Source organism: Globicephala melas, chromosome 7 (genome assembly GCF_963455315.2).
Source record: "Globicephala melas chromosome 7, mGloMel1.2, whole genome shotgun sequence".
Taxonomy (NCBI): domain Eukaryota; kingdom Metazoa; phylum Chordata; class Mammalia; order Artiodactyla; family Delphinidae; genus Globicephala; species Globicephala melas.
The window spans coordinates 66,222,168-66,238,813 of NC_083320.1; the positions used below are offsets into that span (position 1 = coordinate 66,222,168).

The 16,646-nt window shown below is 35.4% G+C and overlaps 1 protein-coding gene across 2 annotated transcripts in view; it reads right to left on the reverse strand.

Annotated features, from left to right (window-relative positions):
* SCN2A (sodium voltage-gated channel alpha subunit 2) overlaps positions 1–16,646 on the reverse strand; it is a 149,038-nt gene that overhangs the window by 94,452 nt on the left and 37,940 nt on the right. The gene's annotated exons all lie outside the window — the stretch shown is intronic.

Genomic DNA, 16,646 nt, shown 5'->3' on the forward strand with positions numbered 1-16,646 from the left:
AGGGTTAAAAATAAAAACTCATAAAACAGCAATTATATTAATGAAAGTCTTACATACATGAGCTTTAACATTAGCCTCAGCCCCAGAGTATCTGAAATCCAATCAAGGGCTTTGATAGTTCAACAAAGAGGTGGCCTTTGTGCTATCTAAGTTAACTTTCTCTAGAAATAAAACTAAACTAATGGGACACCAATATTATTTTATCTCTAATTTAAGCGGCTGAAAAGAAACCAGAAAAAAATGAAAGCCAGTGAGATACTAGATGCCAATACTTAGTTTAATAACATAGTTAAGATTTGCAGGCTAACTATGTGCCTGTCACTGACCAGGCTGAGTCTGTATGCACTATATCATTTAATCCTCCCTGTAACTCCATCAGATAAAGGCTTTCATGATCCTTATTTGAAAACTGAAGAAAGGAAGTACACTGAGGTTAGGAAAAGTTACCTAAGATCACACAGGCAGGATTCAAACTTAAAATCTGTGAGCTTTATTCAGCCATAAACAAAATAAAAACAAAAACAAAGAATGAAAACACCTCATGGAACTAAATCCTAAAATAAAGATTAAATAAAAATCAGTAAGTGGCATCAATTATAATCAGAAACAGTCATAATGATTAAGTCAATATATTTATTACATATTTTCTAGCTTCACCATTTTCATTAGAAAAGGTATTTGATTGAAACAAGCAAGAATAAGATATAGCCAAAAAGAATTTTTTAATTCATTCTAGCATGTCTGTTTTGGTTATAGAAGCAAAAGAATGACCCAAAGTGGCTTAGGTAAGAGAAAGAAAGAAAGGAAGAAAGAAAGAAAGAAAGAGAGAGAGAGAGAGAGAAAGGAAGGAAGGAAGGAAGGAAGGAAGGAAGGAGGGAAGGAAGGAAGGAAGGAAGAAAGGAAGAAAGAAAAAAAGAAAAGGAGGAAGGGAGGAAGAAAAAAAAAAGAAAGAAAGGAAAGCAACATGGGAATTCATTGTCAAGGTTTATTGTTTAGGGCTAGCTATAGGCATGCCCAATTGATGTTACCAGCACCTAATCATACTGCATCCTTTGGCTCTGACTTCTATGGTGATAGCTTTTCATTCCTCATTGTAGTAAGATGCTATAGCATCTCTCGCCTCCCAATCTCCCAGATTTAAATCCAATCGGAACAAAGACCCAGAAAAACTCTCAGAGCATCTCACTGGCTTCAGTTGGGTCACATGCTCATTATGAAGTAATCAGGCTGTCCAGGGTGATGCAATGCTTTGTGCTTTGATTGGCTTCTCCTAAGCCAATGCCTCATCCTGGACTAGGGAGGAAATCCTACTTGAAACCTATGAACAGTCAGGGTTGTGGAATCACTCAGTAACAGGAACACACCAAGCTATGTGCATTTACATTAATTGTAGGGTTACCCTTTTCTCTCCCATTGATCCTAGCCAGTGAATGTGTCTTAGGATATTTAAAATGGTGAACACAAAATATTTTACCAAAACATCCAAGACATACGATGAACAACACCTGACTATTTTTTCCGTCTCAAAATGTCTTTTGTAAAATATAGATAAGAATCACGGTCTCTTGTTTCTGATTTCCCAGGATGATGTTTTCAGAAGTCAACATATTAGTTTTTCTTGCATTTGCCCTGACCCTTGTTAACATCATGCTGACATTTTATGAAAATGCTAAATGACATATGTTACATGGTTTTTAAATTTCATTCAGTTGTACTACTTTTCAGACAGAAGATTTTGTACAACTTTTAAGGCCAGACACTATATTTGGAAGACCCATAAATAATGGGAAAGGCAAGCAATATAATTTTAAGTGGTTAGAAAGAATATTAAGAATTGGATTTCTAAATTCCAATGACACTTCTGTTTTCCTTTTGATGTCTTGTTTTTAAAATTTGTCTCACTTATAAAAGAGGAACATTAATTTTCTAAATTAAAATATAAAAGAAAAATTAACGATATTATTACACATGCTGATATCTACAAAAAGTTATATTACAGTGATATGAAAGAGCAATAACAAAACAAAGAAATAATAGTATATGACTCAATTCCTTTCCACAAAGATTCACATTTATATTAATAAGTACTCTAAAATTAAATTTATACTAAGAAAATTAGTGGCTTATTACATTTTATGGATAAGGAAATAACTATAAAATAGTTTATAATTGATGATTGTGGATAAGTGCTCAAAAACCTTAGACGATTTTGTACCTAAGAGTTAAGAAAGCTGAGAAAGACTAAGGAATATCTTTTTCTGAAAGTGATCTTTTAATCCTATTTTACAATTGTAATTTTTAATTTTCTTCAGCACATTAAAGTAATACTGGAAACATAAGCTAAGGAAAGATTTGCTAAGTATTACCTGGAGATTAATTTTCTGTATTTTCTAGTTTCCTTAACCTATAGGTTTGAGTCTATTTTCTCATGAACTTTTTGATTGTCACTTACTGTGTTTTTGCATATCCTTCTTCCTTTAACCTTGATCCACTAGCTCATTTCCATAACTAACAATTTCCGTAAGAGTGAGAAAGTTCTGAACTACCAGACTTACATGTTTTCTCACTACAGATTAGAAAAAGAGCATAACAGAAAATAAAAGACATATGCTCAGTACGTACTGTTCAGATAAAATGTCATTTTTCTTTAAATGCTAGTTTTAGTTACAACACTTTTTAAAAACCTTATTTTCAATATTTTATAATCATATGATATTTGTTGAGCAACACTCTTTATAGAAGTATAGATATTCCTTTAAATGACTGTTATCTTTTTAAACACATTTTGTTTTTCTTTAACAGAGATGTACTCCAGTGCTATCGTGATCCCTGGGAAATATCATTCAAGGTAACAATAATCACTTTCATCAAATTTCCTGGGAAAAAATAAATTATATATGAAAACATGCCTCCATTTTTATACAAGCATTTTCATTTTATTGCAGGTAGGGTGGCAACTTGTTTCTACATCCTTTCTTTATCTTCAGATATATTAAATGCATGTTCACATCCGTGAAATACTTCAACCCTGCCAAAATGACTTATCAACTGGAAGTTCACCTCTAATCTGATTACATACTAGTTTGTTTTTGATGGATTGATCATACTAGAATCATTGAATTCTACTTCTGGATCTTAAGAGTCAACTAAGGAAGGAAATTTCCTAAGGTATGGTCCTCCCCATGAGAGTGAGACAGTTCCATGTTCTCCAAAGGCTTGAATATTTCCAGCTCAGTTTTCTTCCTTCCTTCTGTTTCACTGAGGATTGCTACCTAAAACTGTCCCCCTCAGCCCTCATCCTTTTTTATAGGGGAGAAAAAAGTGGCCTCTAACCTCGTAAGTGGGATAGTAAATCTGAATGTCTGGGCATCTTCCCCAGGAGAGAACAATCAGGCAGAGCCAGGAGCAGGTCTTTGGAATGAAAAATGATACTCAAAAGATAGCTACATTCCAAAGTGTCCTAGATACAAAATTTGTGCATGCCTGTGTGTGTGTGTGTGTGTGTGTGTGCGCACATGTGTGTGCCTCAGAGAGACAAAGAACTGGAAATGAGAATGAGTGCGTAAGAGACCATGGATTTGTTTCTTCACATCATGTTAGCATGACCTAAATTCTGGCACTCTACCTGGTTCTTGCTATTAGTTGCCACATTTAATTCTTGTAATATTTTGTTAAGGAAGTAGTGTTGTGGTCACTTTTCTAATGTGATGGTGATCCAGGCTTACATAGGCTGTGTAACCTGACATGGTCACACAGAGCCAGCATTTAAACTCACATGTGTCTGATTTCAAATTCAAATATACTTCATTGTCCCATTTTGCCTCAGGAGTGAGAAATGTACCATTGATACACAAATTGAAAAGGATAATGTGAAATAAGTCTGATTTTTTTAAGTCACTGGATCCCCATCTATAGCTAAGATGTTTGTAGGGTACACTAAGCTCACTGCTATTAAACAAACCGGTGACCCACTAGGGTAATTCAGTTTCCCCTTCATAATCTTGCTATTGTGGGGTTCGCTTGACTTCCGCGGGAATAAGCTTTAAACTCTGAACCTCAGTGTTCTCATCAGTAGACATGAAGGCTCATTTTGAGTTTTATGAAATAAATTTATAAGAACAAACTAAGCACTATGACTGGGACATAGCAGATGCTTAGTAAATGCTGGCTTCTTTTCCTTTTTTCAGAGATACCTTAGTGCTGTTGTTTGTCATTTGAAATTTTTATTAAAGTTATTTCTGTAAAGCTTCTCTCTCCATTATCCCATCTTCCTTATCTTATCCCATTTTTGTTTGTGGTTTCCAGTGTCCAGCATAGTACTCACCTGAGATAAACCGTTCAGTAAATCACTGACGAATTAACAGTTGTAACCCTATATTTATTCAGGAGCTTTCTTGGTCTTTTTACTGAGTACACTTTCTTTCCTTTTGGGGATAATTCATGTGTCATGACACCAACTAATTCTAGGTTTCTGATTTTGTGGTCGTTGTTTCAGTTATATAGAACTTTATACGTGACCACATACATTTATGGCACCTCTATAGTTTGAGCTGACCTCACCTTTCCTAATACGTGCCCTTAACCTAAAGTCAGACTACTATCGTCACTGCCTCTCCTCTCCATCACACATGCACACACCACACACTTGTGCACATATACACAGATATGTTTGTTTCTGTTTCTCTAGCTTATTTCATCAGCCCAGGAAGTTCAACATTTATGTATTTGCTTTTCACAATCTTATCAATTCTTCACGAGCCATTGTTCTGGAAAACGTTAAGGAATTTCTTCTTCATTTTCTGAATTTCCATTATATTTATGGTAGAAAAACAGTGCAGTATTTACTTCTTAATGCATACCTCTATATACATTTTCCTTTGCTTTAATTTGTCCCTAAATTACTATTTCTAGGTCAGTTTTAATGAAACTAGAGCCTTACATTTGTCATCCTCATCCAAGTATCGTCAAGGTTCTCCATTACCATCCACATAAAGTACAAATTCCCCTGCCTGACATTTAAAGGACGCTCCGAATTTTCTTTCCAGTCTTACATCCTGTCAACCCCTACCCCTACCTGTCATAAAGACAAAATAATTTGTTCAAGTTTTCCTAAACTTGTACTGTGATCTCTGAACCTTCACTTCCAAGCAATTGATTACGCCGTTTTCACGACCTGACATTCACTATATTACCAATTCAACCTGATGAGACAATAGCAGTTTTAAATCTCAAATACTGCATTTTCCATAAATACTTCCACATCCTTCCATCCTGTTATGTCCTTCACTTTTTTGAGCTAAATAACACTTGGTTTTTACACACTATTTGTTATATTTATGTAACTGCCTTGAGATAAGTGGATGATGTTCTCCTCTTTGTAACTCTTGAAGTTCATAAAGCAATACCTTGCACAAAGTAGATATCCAATAAAAGAAATGAATAACAAAAGATCTCAAAGAGACAGTATTGAACAAGCTGTGATGTTGAAGGGGGCCTGGATGTACAACAGGCTCTTGTGACTCAAGAGAACAGATCTAAGATGCATGTGAATGTCATAGGAAAAAAACTGATTCGATATAAATAATAATGTTCAAATTCTTAGACCTGCATAAAGCAAAACAGCTACTCTTTAATAAGAAGTAATTCTCAGTTACCACAGATATTCAAGCTCATACTGTAGAAAGGATGCTTGTCTGGGCAAATAATTGGAATAAACAATTCCAAAAATATTTCCAACCTCCAGATTGTATGATTGCCTAAAAACCAGAGCATCAAATTATCTTTTACTAAAGTAAGAAAAATGGAGACAAAATTAAATTAGTTATTATGGTATTTTACATAAATTCTGGATTAGAGATAACAACATCCAGAAGATGGTGATAAAAACATTTTGTCTCCCCGATCAGTGGTTGCCGCTGCTTGGTAATGAGCAGCATGAGGGCAGGGAGTTTGTCTGGACCTGCTAACCACCTTCTTCTCCAGTGCTTATTGCATCATGTGGTTTCTTCATAAATATGTGGAACTGAATTAAAAATGAGACTTAATTTGCATTTGCATAACTAGACCAAAAGAGGTCAGAAAGAAGACACAGTAAAAAAGGATCTTAACATAAAATCTGGCTTGTTTTAAAAATACAATCAATTACTGCTTCTTGGAATGCAATAAGAAAACACTGAAAAGCAATGGTAGAAGTTTTTCTTGCCTCTTTTTAGGATAAAGAATGAATCTATTTGTCTTTGTTGAGTTCACATGGTAAAAAATATATTTTCAGCAAATATGTGTCCAGATACATGTCTTCCTTTTAAAAATTAGTTACCTTGGAGGTCCAGGCACTTAAGCCAAGAGGGTTATGGCTCTAAATAGTTTGGGATTTCCTTCTTTTGGGGTTGTTGCTTATTTTCTAGGGAGCTAATTTCAGGTTCTTTTTTTTCCCACCAAACTTTTTTGGCACTCATCTTCTTGATTTATGCAACATCACTCATTCTGAGGAGCTCTAACTGACTTACTATTATTTGGTGTATACCAGGCTTCTGAAGAAAAGGCAGTAACTTTGGAGCCAGACAGAACTAGTTTGCATCCTTACTCTGCTACTTTCTAGCTGTGGTTCTTTGAACAAAGTACTTGAATTATAATGAGGATTGAAGATGATAAGTAAATTACCCAGCACACACACAAGATGCTACTTATTCCATTTTTTCCCTATACGCTTCAAGTTCTTTTTTTTTTTTAAGCATCTTTATTGGAGTATAATTGCTTTACAATGTTGTATTAGTTTCTGCTGTATAACAAAGTGAATCAGCTATATGTGTACATATATCCCCATATCCCTGCCCTCTTGCATCTCCCTCCCACCCTCCCTATCCCACCCCTCTAGGTGGTCACAAAGCACGAAGCTGATCTCCCTGTGCTATGCTGCTGCTTCCCACTAGCTAACTCTTTTACATTTGGTAGTGTATATATGTCCATGCCACTCTCTCACTTTGTCCCAGCTTACTCTTTCCCCTCCCCGTGTCCTCAAGTCCATTCCCTACGTCTGCGTCCTTATTCCTGTCCTACCCCTATGTTCTTCAGAACCATTTTTTTTTTTTTTAGATTCCATATGTATGTGTTAGCATACGGTATTTGTTTTTCTCTTTCTGACTTACTTCACTCTGTATGACAGACGCTAGGACCCCTTCAAGTTCTTACAAATAACAGAATAAATAAGACTAAATATAAAGCTAGAAGTCTGATCTTTTGCAATTTACAATCCAGTTTATCATTTACCAAAAAAATTTTTAAGCGCTCACTAAAACCCAGCATTCTTCCAGATGCTTACAGACAAATCTCTGCCCTCATGAAGCTTATATTTTATGTATCCTAGTACTACAGATTATGTACAAGAAAATTAATTATAGAATATAGCAGGTGGTGGTAATTGCTATGGAAAAAGGTAATGTAGGAAAGAGAGAGAGAGAAAAAAAAAAGACAGGGTAGAGAGTGAGGGAGAAGAAGGGTGTGTTGTAACTTGAAATAGAGTGGTCAAGGAAAGTCTTGCTGAGGAAGTAACATTCAAGCAAAATCCCTGAAGGACTCACAGAAGCCAGCCATGTCATGAGCCTTCCTGGATGACAGGGTCGCAAGCAAAGCAAACGCATCGAGAGTTGCAAAAAGGTATTCAGGTTTGGAAAGGCCTAAAGAAAGGTAAATAACATTGAAAGAATGAAATGACCATGCAAAGCAACACATATCAACAGGAAGAAGAAAGTGGAGCAGGTAGCAGGGACAGTGAGCATAGCAGCAGATGCTGCCAACCTCAGTTAGGCCTGCCATCTGCTTTCCCAGCAGTTTCACCGGGGACACCTGTGACATAAATGTCAAGATCAGAGCCCAAGCCAGAACCTGAGAAGCAACAATCATACCAGAAATGAAGGAAAGCTCACTGCCACTCAATGTCCTTAGCCTGAGCACAAAATGGGGATGTTAAAAGCAGGATAGCCACGCCCGGTGCCTCAGAAAAATCTAAACCTGGATGGCCGTCTGCAGAGTGGACCCAAGAACCGCCTTATGGATAGATACGGAGTATACAGGAGCCAAATTTAGCAGCTAGAAACAGCTCAACATCAGAGAAGCAGGCAAAGCAAAATGCTGCCTATCCTTAATGCCTAGAAATATTTGTTGAAATTTTAAAAGATTAGAAAAGGGATATTCCTTTGGGACCGTGATGCAGTTTTAAAATAGACCAATGAAAAGATATAGCACCAATTAAAATCACAGCTGTGAAACAGGTATTGCTTACAAAACTTTTTGTTTGTTTGTTTTTATGTATGAAAAGTGTGCTGCTAATGCATTTGTCTATTCAACATGGTGGCAGCTATCTTCACTAGCATATTCCCTGGCTTCTAATCACTCCTAATACATTTTAGAGAAAACAAATAGAGAATCACTCTTCCCTCAAGCCTTAAGGGCTCCTTCCTGCCTCTCCCTCCCTCCCTTCTCTCTCTCTCTTTCTTTATTTCTATTTCTTCTTTCTTTTCCCCCTCTCTTTAGAACAAGGATAATTCCTGTCCTGATCAAATCCATAAGGTTGCTGTTGGGATGAAATTAGATTATTTAAAGTAAACCATTTTTTGAACTATAGAGCCCTATAACATTGTTTACTCATTTTATTATTTTTCTTCATATTATTAAAACATTAAATTTGCCTGTAGAAATGAATGGAGAAAGGGTATTTTAAACAAAAAGAAATGACCACTTACGTTCTATGTTTAAAATTTTCCCTACATAACTCCATGTATGTGAATTATAAAAGTATGGTTAGAACTCATAAGATGGTTAGATTTTGAACAGCTCTCTATCCATGCACATAGATGCAGAAGCCCACATATGTCAGGTCACATGATTTCCCTCCCACCATATTGCTGTACCAGTTTCATCTGCAAACTAAAACAGGAAAAATAGCAGGCTTAAAAAGGGAAAAGGGCAAAAGCCTCAGGAAAACATACCGCCTCTCCCCAATAAAGTGATCATTTGCCTTCTACATATTCACTTCCAGGCTCATATTCATGAATGACATTTCCCATTTATTTTTCTCACTCCCAACCAAAATATACTGAAATCATTAAAAGCAAGGACCGATCTGTAAAAGCAGCCTCATCACTTGGAAATTATCAAAGGGCAAGAAACGACACACATTTTTTTAAAAGTTCGAATCATGATCACAAATTACAAACTGAATGTTCTTTTGGTTTCTCATAAAAGATACAGAGAGAGAGAGAGAGAGAGAGAGAGAGAGAATGGTTTGAGTTCTATAAAGAAAATGTTCTTCCAAATAAAAGAATTTGCAAATTAGAAGATATGATTTATATTTAGAATTAAACCCCTACTTTCTTTATGGCACTGAGCAAATTCTTTTCCTTGTATTGGCACCATAACCAATGCTAATTAAAATCATAGGTTTTGTGTTTGGAAGGGGGCCTCCCAAGAGATCATTTAGTCAGACTACTTATATTCATTAAGGATTGAACTAAAATCAGAGACAGATGGCTGTCTCAGATCTCAGAACAGAGATTTCTCAATTTTCCTTGGTTGTCTATTCAACTCTTTAATCACCATCTAACTTACTCTTTAGTTATAATCTGTTAATATTAACGCTATCCAGACTATTTCTGCTAGTGTTTCATTGGATGGAAATGGAAGCACCATACACATCTCAGTATGGGATTTATCAGGGTGAAATTGCCAAAACATTTATTTAGCATTCTTTTTATTGACATTGAAAGGATATTACCTATTAGTTCAATCAAGGTACAGTGACTCAATAACAACTGTAGTAAAAAAAAAAAAACACTGGCTGATGGTGGGTTGATCCCTATAATTCTAAGCCTTTAGTCTGCTTTTCTGCCCATTCTCTTCCCCAATTCTTCTGAAGAAAATGTAAATTTGATTAATCAGTTCCTGAGACAACATTATAGTTAATAGTTATAGTTATAGTTAACAACTTTTAACATGTTGTAGTCTGTCATTCAGTATAGAACACTTCCTAATTTTCCTTATGATTTCTTTGATTCATGGATTGACTTAAAAGTGAGTTGATTAATTTTTCAAAAAAAAGGACTTTTTCTAGATGTCTTATTGTTATTGGTTTCTAACTTAATTCCACTGTAGCCAAATAATCAAATAGATTGAGACTTATTTTATGGCCCAGCATATGATCTTTGGTGAAAGTTCCATGTGCACTTGAAAAGAATGTATATTCTGTAGTTGACTGTAATATTCTATAACTGTCAATTTGAGCCTCATGTTTGGTAGTTGATAATACTATTTGTCTCCTATGTCCTTACAGGCTTTTTCTACTTGCTTTATCAACTACTGAAAGAAGACTGTTAAAATCTCTAAAAATAATTGTGCATTTGTCTATTTCTCACTTTAGTTCTGTCATTTTTTTCTTCTGTTTTAGAATGTTATGATTTTGTCATACACATTTAAGAATGCTATGTCTCATTACAAATCTGACCTTTTATCCCAATGAAATGACCATTTTTATCTGTATTAATATTCCTTGTCTTGAAGTCTACTTTATTTGATATTAATATAGGCATTTCAGCTTTCTTTTCCTTAGTGTTTAAAGGCTATATCTTTTGCCATTCTTTTACTTTCAACCCGTCTGTATTTTTATACTTAAAATGTGTCTCTTAAAAACAGCATATCATTGGATCTTGTTTTTTATCCAGTCTGCTGAGAATCTCAAGAGAAGTGAAAAAAACCTATACAGGAATGTTCATAGCACCTTTTTCATAATAGCTAAAACTAAGAAACAACTCAAATATCCATCAATAGGTTAATGAAAAATAAATAAAGGTGTATTTATCCAATGGAGTACCACTTGACAAAATGTTATGAACTACTTATATATGCAACAAAATGTCTGAATCTAAAAAAAAAACACTGTGTTGCGTGAAAGAAGCCAAGAAAAAAACACCACATACTTCACGGTTTCATTTATGTAAAGTTTTTGAGCAGGCAAAACTAAGATATGGTGATAGAAATCAGAACAGTGTTTGTCTCTGGAGGCAGAAGGAATTGACCAGGAAAGGGCATTGGGGATGTTCTGGGCATAGAGATGTTCTACATCTTGATCAAGATGGTGGTTACACAAGGAATACATTTGTCAAGACTTAAACTAATTCATATCTTATTTTATGCAAATTATACTTCAACTAAAGAAAATGGGATGAGCCCAAGTTCTACTGCCTTTCTTCTACCTCCTGTTTTCCAGTAAGTCTGTGTGACTACACCAAGCCAGATCTGGGTGAGCTGAGGCAAGCTAACCATCTTTGTTCACTCTCTTGTTGACCCTCTTTCAGTTGATAGAGTGTTTCTATCAGGTATCTTCAATTTACTCTCTCCATGTGGTCGAGATAAGACTATAAGCTCCTCTGACATGGATTCACACTTTAAAGGGAAGTACAAGCCAATTATGCACCTAAGATAATTAGCTCTAAGATCATTGGGAGTTGGCTCTTTTTGGTCTTTGATCATATCACTATCAATCTTCCTTGCCCCCCCAGCCCCGCCCAAAGAATTTGAAACCTAATTTAGTCCAAATAAACACATGGAAATTTAAATGACAGTACTGAGTACAGTAACAGTATAAGAGAAAAATGTACAAAAACAATACAGCTAACAAGTTGATTTGTTTGTGACAGATTTTTTTTAATTTAACAAAATGTTTGTATATATGTTATGTATTTATCACTTACAACAACCCTAGGTGGTAGATCAGGGACGTATGAATAACTTCATCTAATAGATGAAGAAGCTAAAGTTTTTAGTCAGCTATGTCACTGGCCACAGCAAATACACAACAGATGCAAGAGTGCAACTTACATATTTTGACTCTCACCCCAAAAGAATTCATTTTATATCCCTCTCTGTTTATAAGAGGTTAAAGGCATTGAGGGCTGAAGTGATCAACAAAAGCTTCTTAGATGAGGTGGAACTTAGGCTAAGCTTTAAAAGCTGTACCAGAAGAAGAGGACATTCCTATGGGAAGGGAAATCATAATCAAAGGCTCAGCCCTAAGCAGGGCTTGGCTCTGACCTACAAGAGAAAACAAGACAGGTCAGGGCAATAGCAAATGAAAAGATCAATTGAACTGAAGTGGAAGGTCTTGCCTAGATCAAATTGCAGATCTAATCAGGGAAGGATATAAGAGGCGAGAGCAGGGAAGGTGTCAAATAGAATGCCAAAGGTCAGTGCAATTTGCTGAAGTTTTTAAGAAGGAAAATGAAATATTAAGAAGAAAAGTGTGTATTATAAAATATCTTAAATATTATAAAATATTAATATGAAAATACTAAACTAATACACATGTAAGATTACAATTTTAGTACAGTAGTGAGAGTAGATAAGCAACAAGTACATTATAAAGAAATAAAGGAAATTGGTACACAAAACTTGTTTAAGAAATTCACTTTCAAGGGAAGAAAAACAGGGACAAAATAGAACCAAAGAGCACATAATTTTTCAATGTAAGAGAGAGCTATGCTTGCTCGAAGGCAGAACAAAAGGAGTTAATGAAGAATAGGAAATTAAAGATATGGAGAGAGTACTTGCTTAAGGGGACTTTCTCTTGGAATATGAGGATAGGACAGGGTCAAGAACAAAGAATAAATCATTAAGCTTTGAAATCAAGAAGAATAACATTAAGTATGGGGAAAAGTCCAAGTAAATGGATGAAAATACAGTTAAATTAAGATTGACAACAGAGAAGATCAAATTCATCTGATCACCTCAATCTTCTGAGTAAAGTCCTGTGCAGATATTGATTTTAAAAAAAGAAGAAAAGATTTGGATTGGAAAATACAGGAAAGAATAATAAGGTCATTTAAATTATCACTGATAAGAAGCAGATTTTTTGGTTATTTACAAAAGAAATAAGATATAATAATAAAAATAGAGAAATGGAGGAGACTTTTAAAAAAACATAAATTTAGGTAATAATTCATACATATATAGTGTCATTATTATATTAGCATTTTTTCCCCATTTGAATAAAAGAGGATATGATGTCCTTGTGTGAGATGAATTTAAGCTTAAAATTAGGAAAAATTTACTATCTGACTTCTCCAGAAATGTAACACAATGGAACATCATAATAACCAACATTTTAAAAAATTAGTCAAAAAAAGCTAATACTTGTTGAAATCTTACTAAGGACAAGTACTGTTCTAAATGTTTTACATGTACACTGTATTATTTAATTCAATCTTCACAATAACCTATGGGGTAGGAACAACTATTTCACACAAGGAAGTCCAAAGAGGTTTATTTCTTGCCCAAGAACAGATGACTAACTAGAAAAGTCAGAATTTGGACTGGGGCAACCTAATGTCTGAGTCCAAGTTCTTAACCATGCACGCTGACTAAAAACATCTATGTAAACTGTAAAATGTTAGCCATGGCTCTATTTCCTGCTACAGTGTTAAGATTTCAAAATTTTATTTTAGGTCTACTATACCAGGTCAGACTGTGACCATTGCCATCTCCCCAGGCTTTGTATCCAGTAGAACTGGATGTATATGGACTGGAGTATAAAGTCCATGGGGTAGAGTTCAAGTGCAAGTTAAGCAATCTGGACTTTATACTAAGGGCACAGGAATTCTTGGGGAACATTATTCAGAAAAGCAACCCAACCAGGTTTGTTTCTTAGATATTATTCTGATAGTGTGGAAGAGGTCTGGAGTGTGAAGCCTTTTAGGGCGCAAGGTAAGACAAAAGCCTATTGTAAGCGCCCAGATGAAAGACAACGAATGTCAAAATGAGGCAGAAGCGATGGGATCAGGAGGAGATGATCTGAGCATTTCTGAGGTTGCTTCAGTAAAGCTTTAAGTTTTCACATTGGTGGAGGAGAACTGCAGAAGCTCAAAATGACTCCAGGGTTCTTGTCCAGGGGACTTGATGCACAGGAGGTAGACAACTTCTCTGGTTTTCCCAGCCCTCACTAATCTTCATCTTTAAAGTCTAATTGCACGTGAAGCCATCCCAAATTTATAGAGGAAAAAGAATGAAAGCTTTATTAAAGAAAAATTATTCAGCTTTGAGATATTGGAGAAAGAGGAAGAGTAAAATCAAGGATACTAGTGTGGAATCTTTTGCAGGAAGAAATCCAAGTCAGCTGGATATTGAACTGTGAAGAATGAATATTTCTTATTATTTCATAAAAGAAAAAAAACGGAGTGAAGTTTGAATGATTAATAAACATAACCTTTATTAATATAAGATACATATGTTTTTTAAGAGTAAGTGGATATTTCCACAGTTCATTAGATTATCATAGACTGTTTTTTCTATAATAAGGAAAAAAATAATAGTCTTCCAGAAAAAGGAGTTGAAAAATTAGATTTATCTTTTACTAATATAAAATATTAGAAAAATTATTATAGTAGAATGAAATGTAACAAAAAAGTAAAAAAATAATCTTTCCCTTTATTTGAATTTTGTTAGCCTGGCTGAACATGAAAATAGTATTAAGAAAGAATATTTTAAACAGTCAATCAATATAAAAAGTGAATAAAGGAATTTTCATTTAAAGGAAAGTTGAGTTAAAGCTTCACCAAAGAGGCCAATAATGAAACAAAAAAAAGCCACCAATACTTAAAAATTCAACAAAATGCAGCTTCATCATTAAGGGATAAGGTGGAAGAGCATGCTAAAAGAGTACCAATCATTATTAGAGATGAACATAAAAGACATACACACAGAAAAGCAAAACATCCAGACCTCAGTATTTTGTGAACCGTAGTCTGTACATTTTTACCATTTCCAAACAGGATAGCCATCTGGATAAAACACTAGTTGACTTTAAGACTTTGAACTGCAACTTTTTTTTTCGCTTGCAATATTTTTCATTATCAGTTTAAAAAAATAGAAGCTGGGCTTCCCTGGCGGTGCAGTGGTTGAGAGTCCGCCTGCCAATGCAGGCGACACGGGTTCATGCCCCGATCCGGGAAGATTCCACATGCCGTGGAGCGGCTGGGCCCGTGAGCCATGGCCGCTGAGCCTGCATGTCCGGAGCCTGTGCTCCGCAACGGGAGAGGCCACAACAGTGAGAGGCCCGCGTACCGCAAAAAAAAAAAAACAGAAGTCCGTTTGAGAGATAACTATAGTACTCAAAAGCCACTTTTCATTGTACAGATTAAGCAATACCCAAAGAAACAGTATTAGTGATAGTAAATTACAATTTATTACAAATCAACACTTTAGTAAGATGGAAAGATCATAACTTTTCTCTTTTTCAAACAGCTAAAACACATTCAACATCATACGCAGTGACGCAGAGTGATAAAATGATGGGATGCTCAAGCATGTGAAGAAGGAACCATAGCAATATTCTCTATTAAGGATAATTTGCAGCAAAAAAAGGTCCATATGAGGTATCCCCCGAATCACTCTCACCTCAAAGATGTACCCCTATTTCAGGTAATTCAGCATACTTTATTTTTGCAAGTGATACAAAATCAATAGGACCGAGAAAGTTAGTAGGGGAAAGCCAAGTATAAATCATTTACAGCACTCTGTTTACCTACTGCATAACTTCTGTTTTACTAGTATTCCAGACGTGGAGTTGAGAGGAACCTCGTGTCTTCTAAACAAGAAATAACCTTGTCCACCTATAACTCTATAGTTTTTTGAACATGTCATCATCAATGGTTCTATTAATATGAACTAGAAGAACTATGGAGCACTTCAGAGAGAATGTAGTCCATTTTTTTTTCACTTTAATGGTGGTAAAATTGAAGCTTATAGAATTTAAGAGTATAGGTAGTTAGTATCAGATCTGGCCCAGAGCTCTGTTTTTCTGATTCCCAGTCCAGTCCTCTTTTCACTGGTAATGATTTGTTATCTCTAAAGAAGAGAAACAAGCTATGAGATTTTTAAAAAGAAAAGGAACAAAAGTTATTTGAACTGAATAATAAAAATGGGAATTGTTTTCTATTAATGAAACTATACATATTTATTAGAGTCAGTGAATACTTCTACTATATCTCTTTCCTTTATTCATGACTAATCTTAGGTTTTGAAGGCACTTACTTTGGGTGAAACAGTCTCTCAATCACAGACACAGAATTCCTCTCCTTTCAATGCACCACCCTCTCAAATGTCAGATGCAAGTGAAAAGAGCGTTGCACACTCTGAGACGAGTTGAGGAGGGAAAATGTGTATCATTTCTGGAAACTAGGAAGACAGATCTGCACATGCCATAAGTGTCTTTCTAGATATAGACCACCAGCAGCAGACTGAAGGAAAGCCAAACATATGCAGAACTGCGGGCATAAGATAGATCAGTTTTCACTCAGAAATAAATGAAAAATGTGTCCATAGAACAGCATCATCACTGCTGGAGCCTGTGGCAAAGGTTGGAGGAAGAGTAGGTTTTGTAGCAATCATAGGACACTGCAGATTTCACCAATATTTCTGGGATGTTCACTGGATGGCAAAGTCTCTGCACAGCTTACAACAGGTGCAGGCAGCCATGCCAGACAAATAACAGGAATACTGCTCCCCATGAAGACAACTGAATTCAGGAAATAATGCTTTATTTCCCAAGATTCGATCCTGGCTGCCAAGCTTACACTGTCCCTGCTGTGATTAGCTCTTGTTTT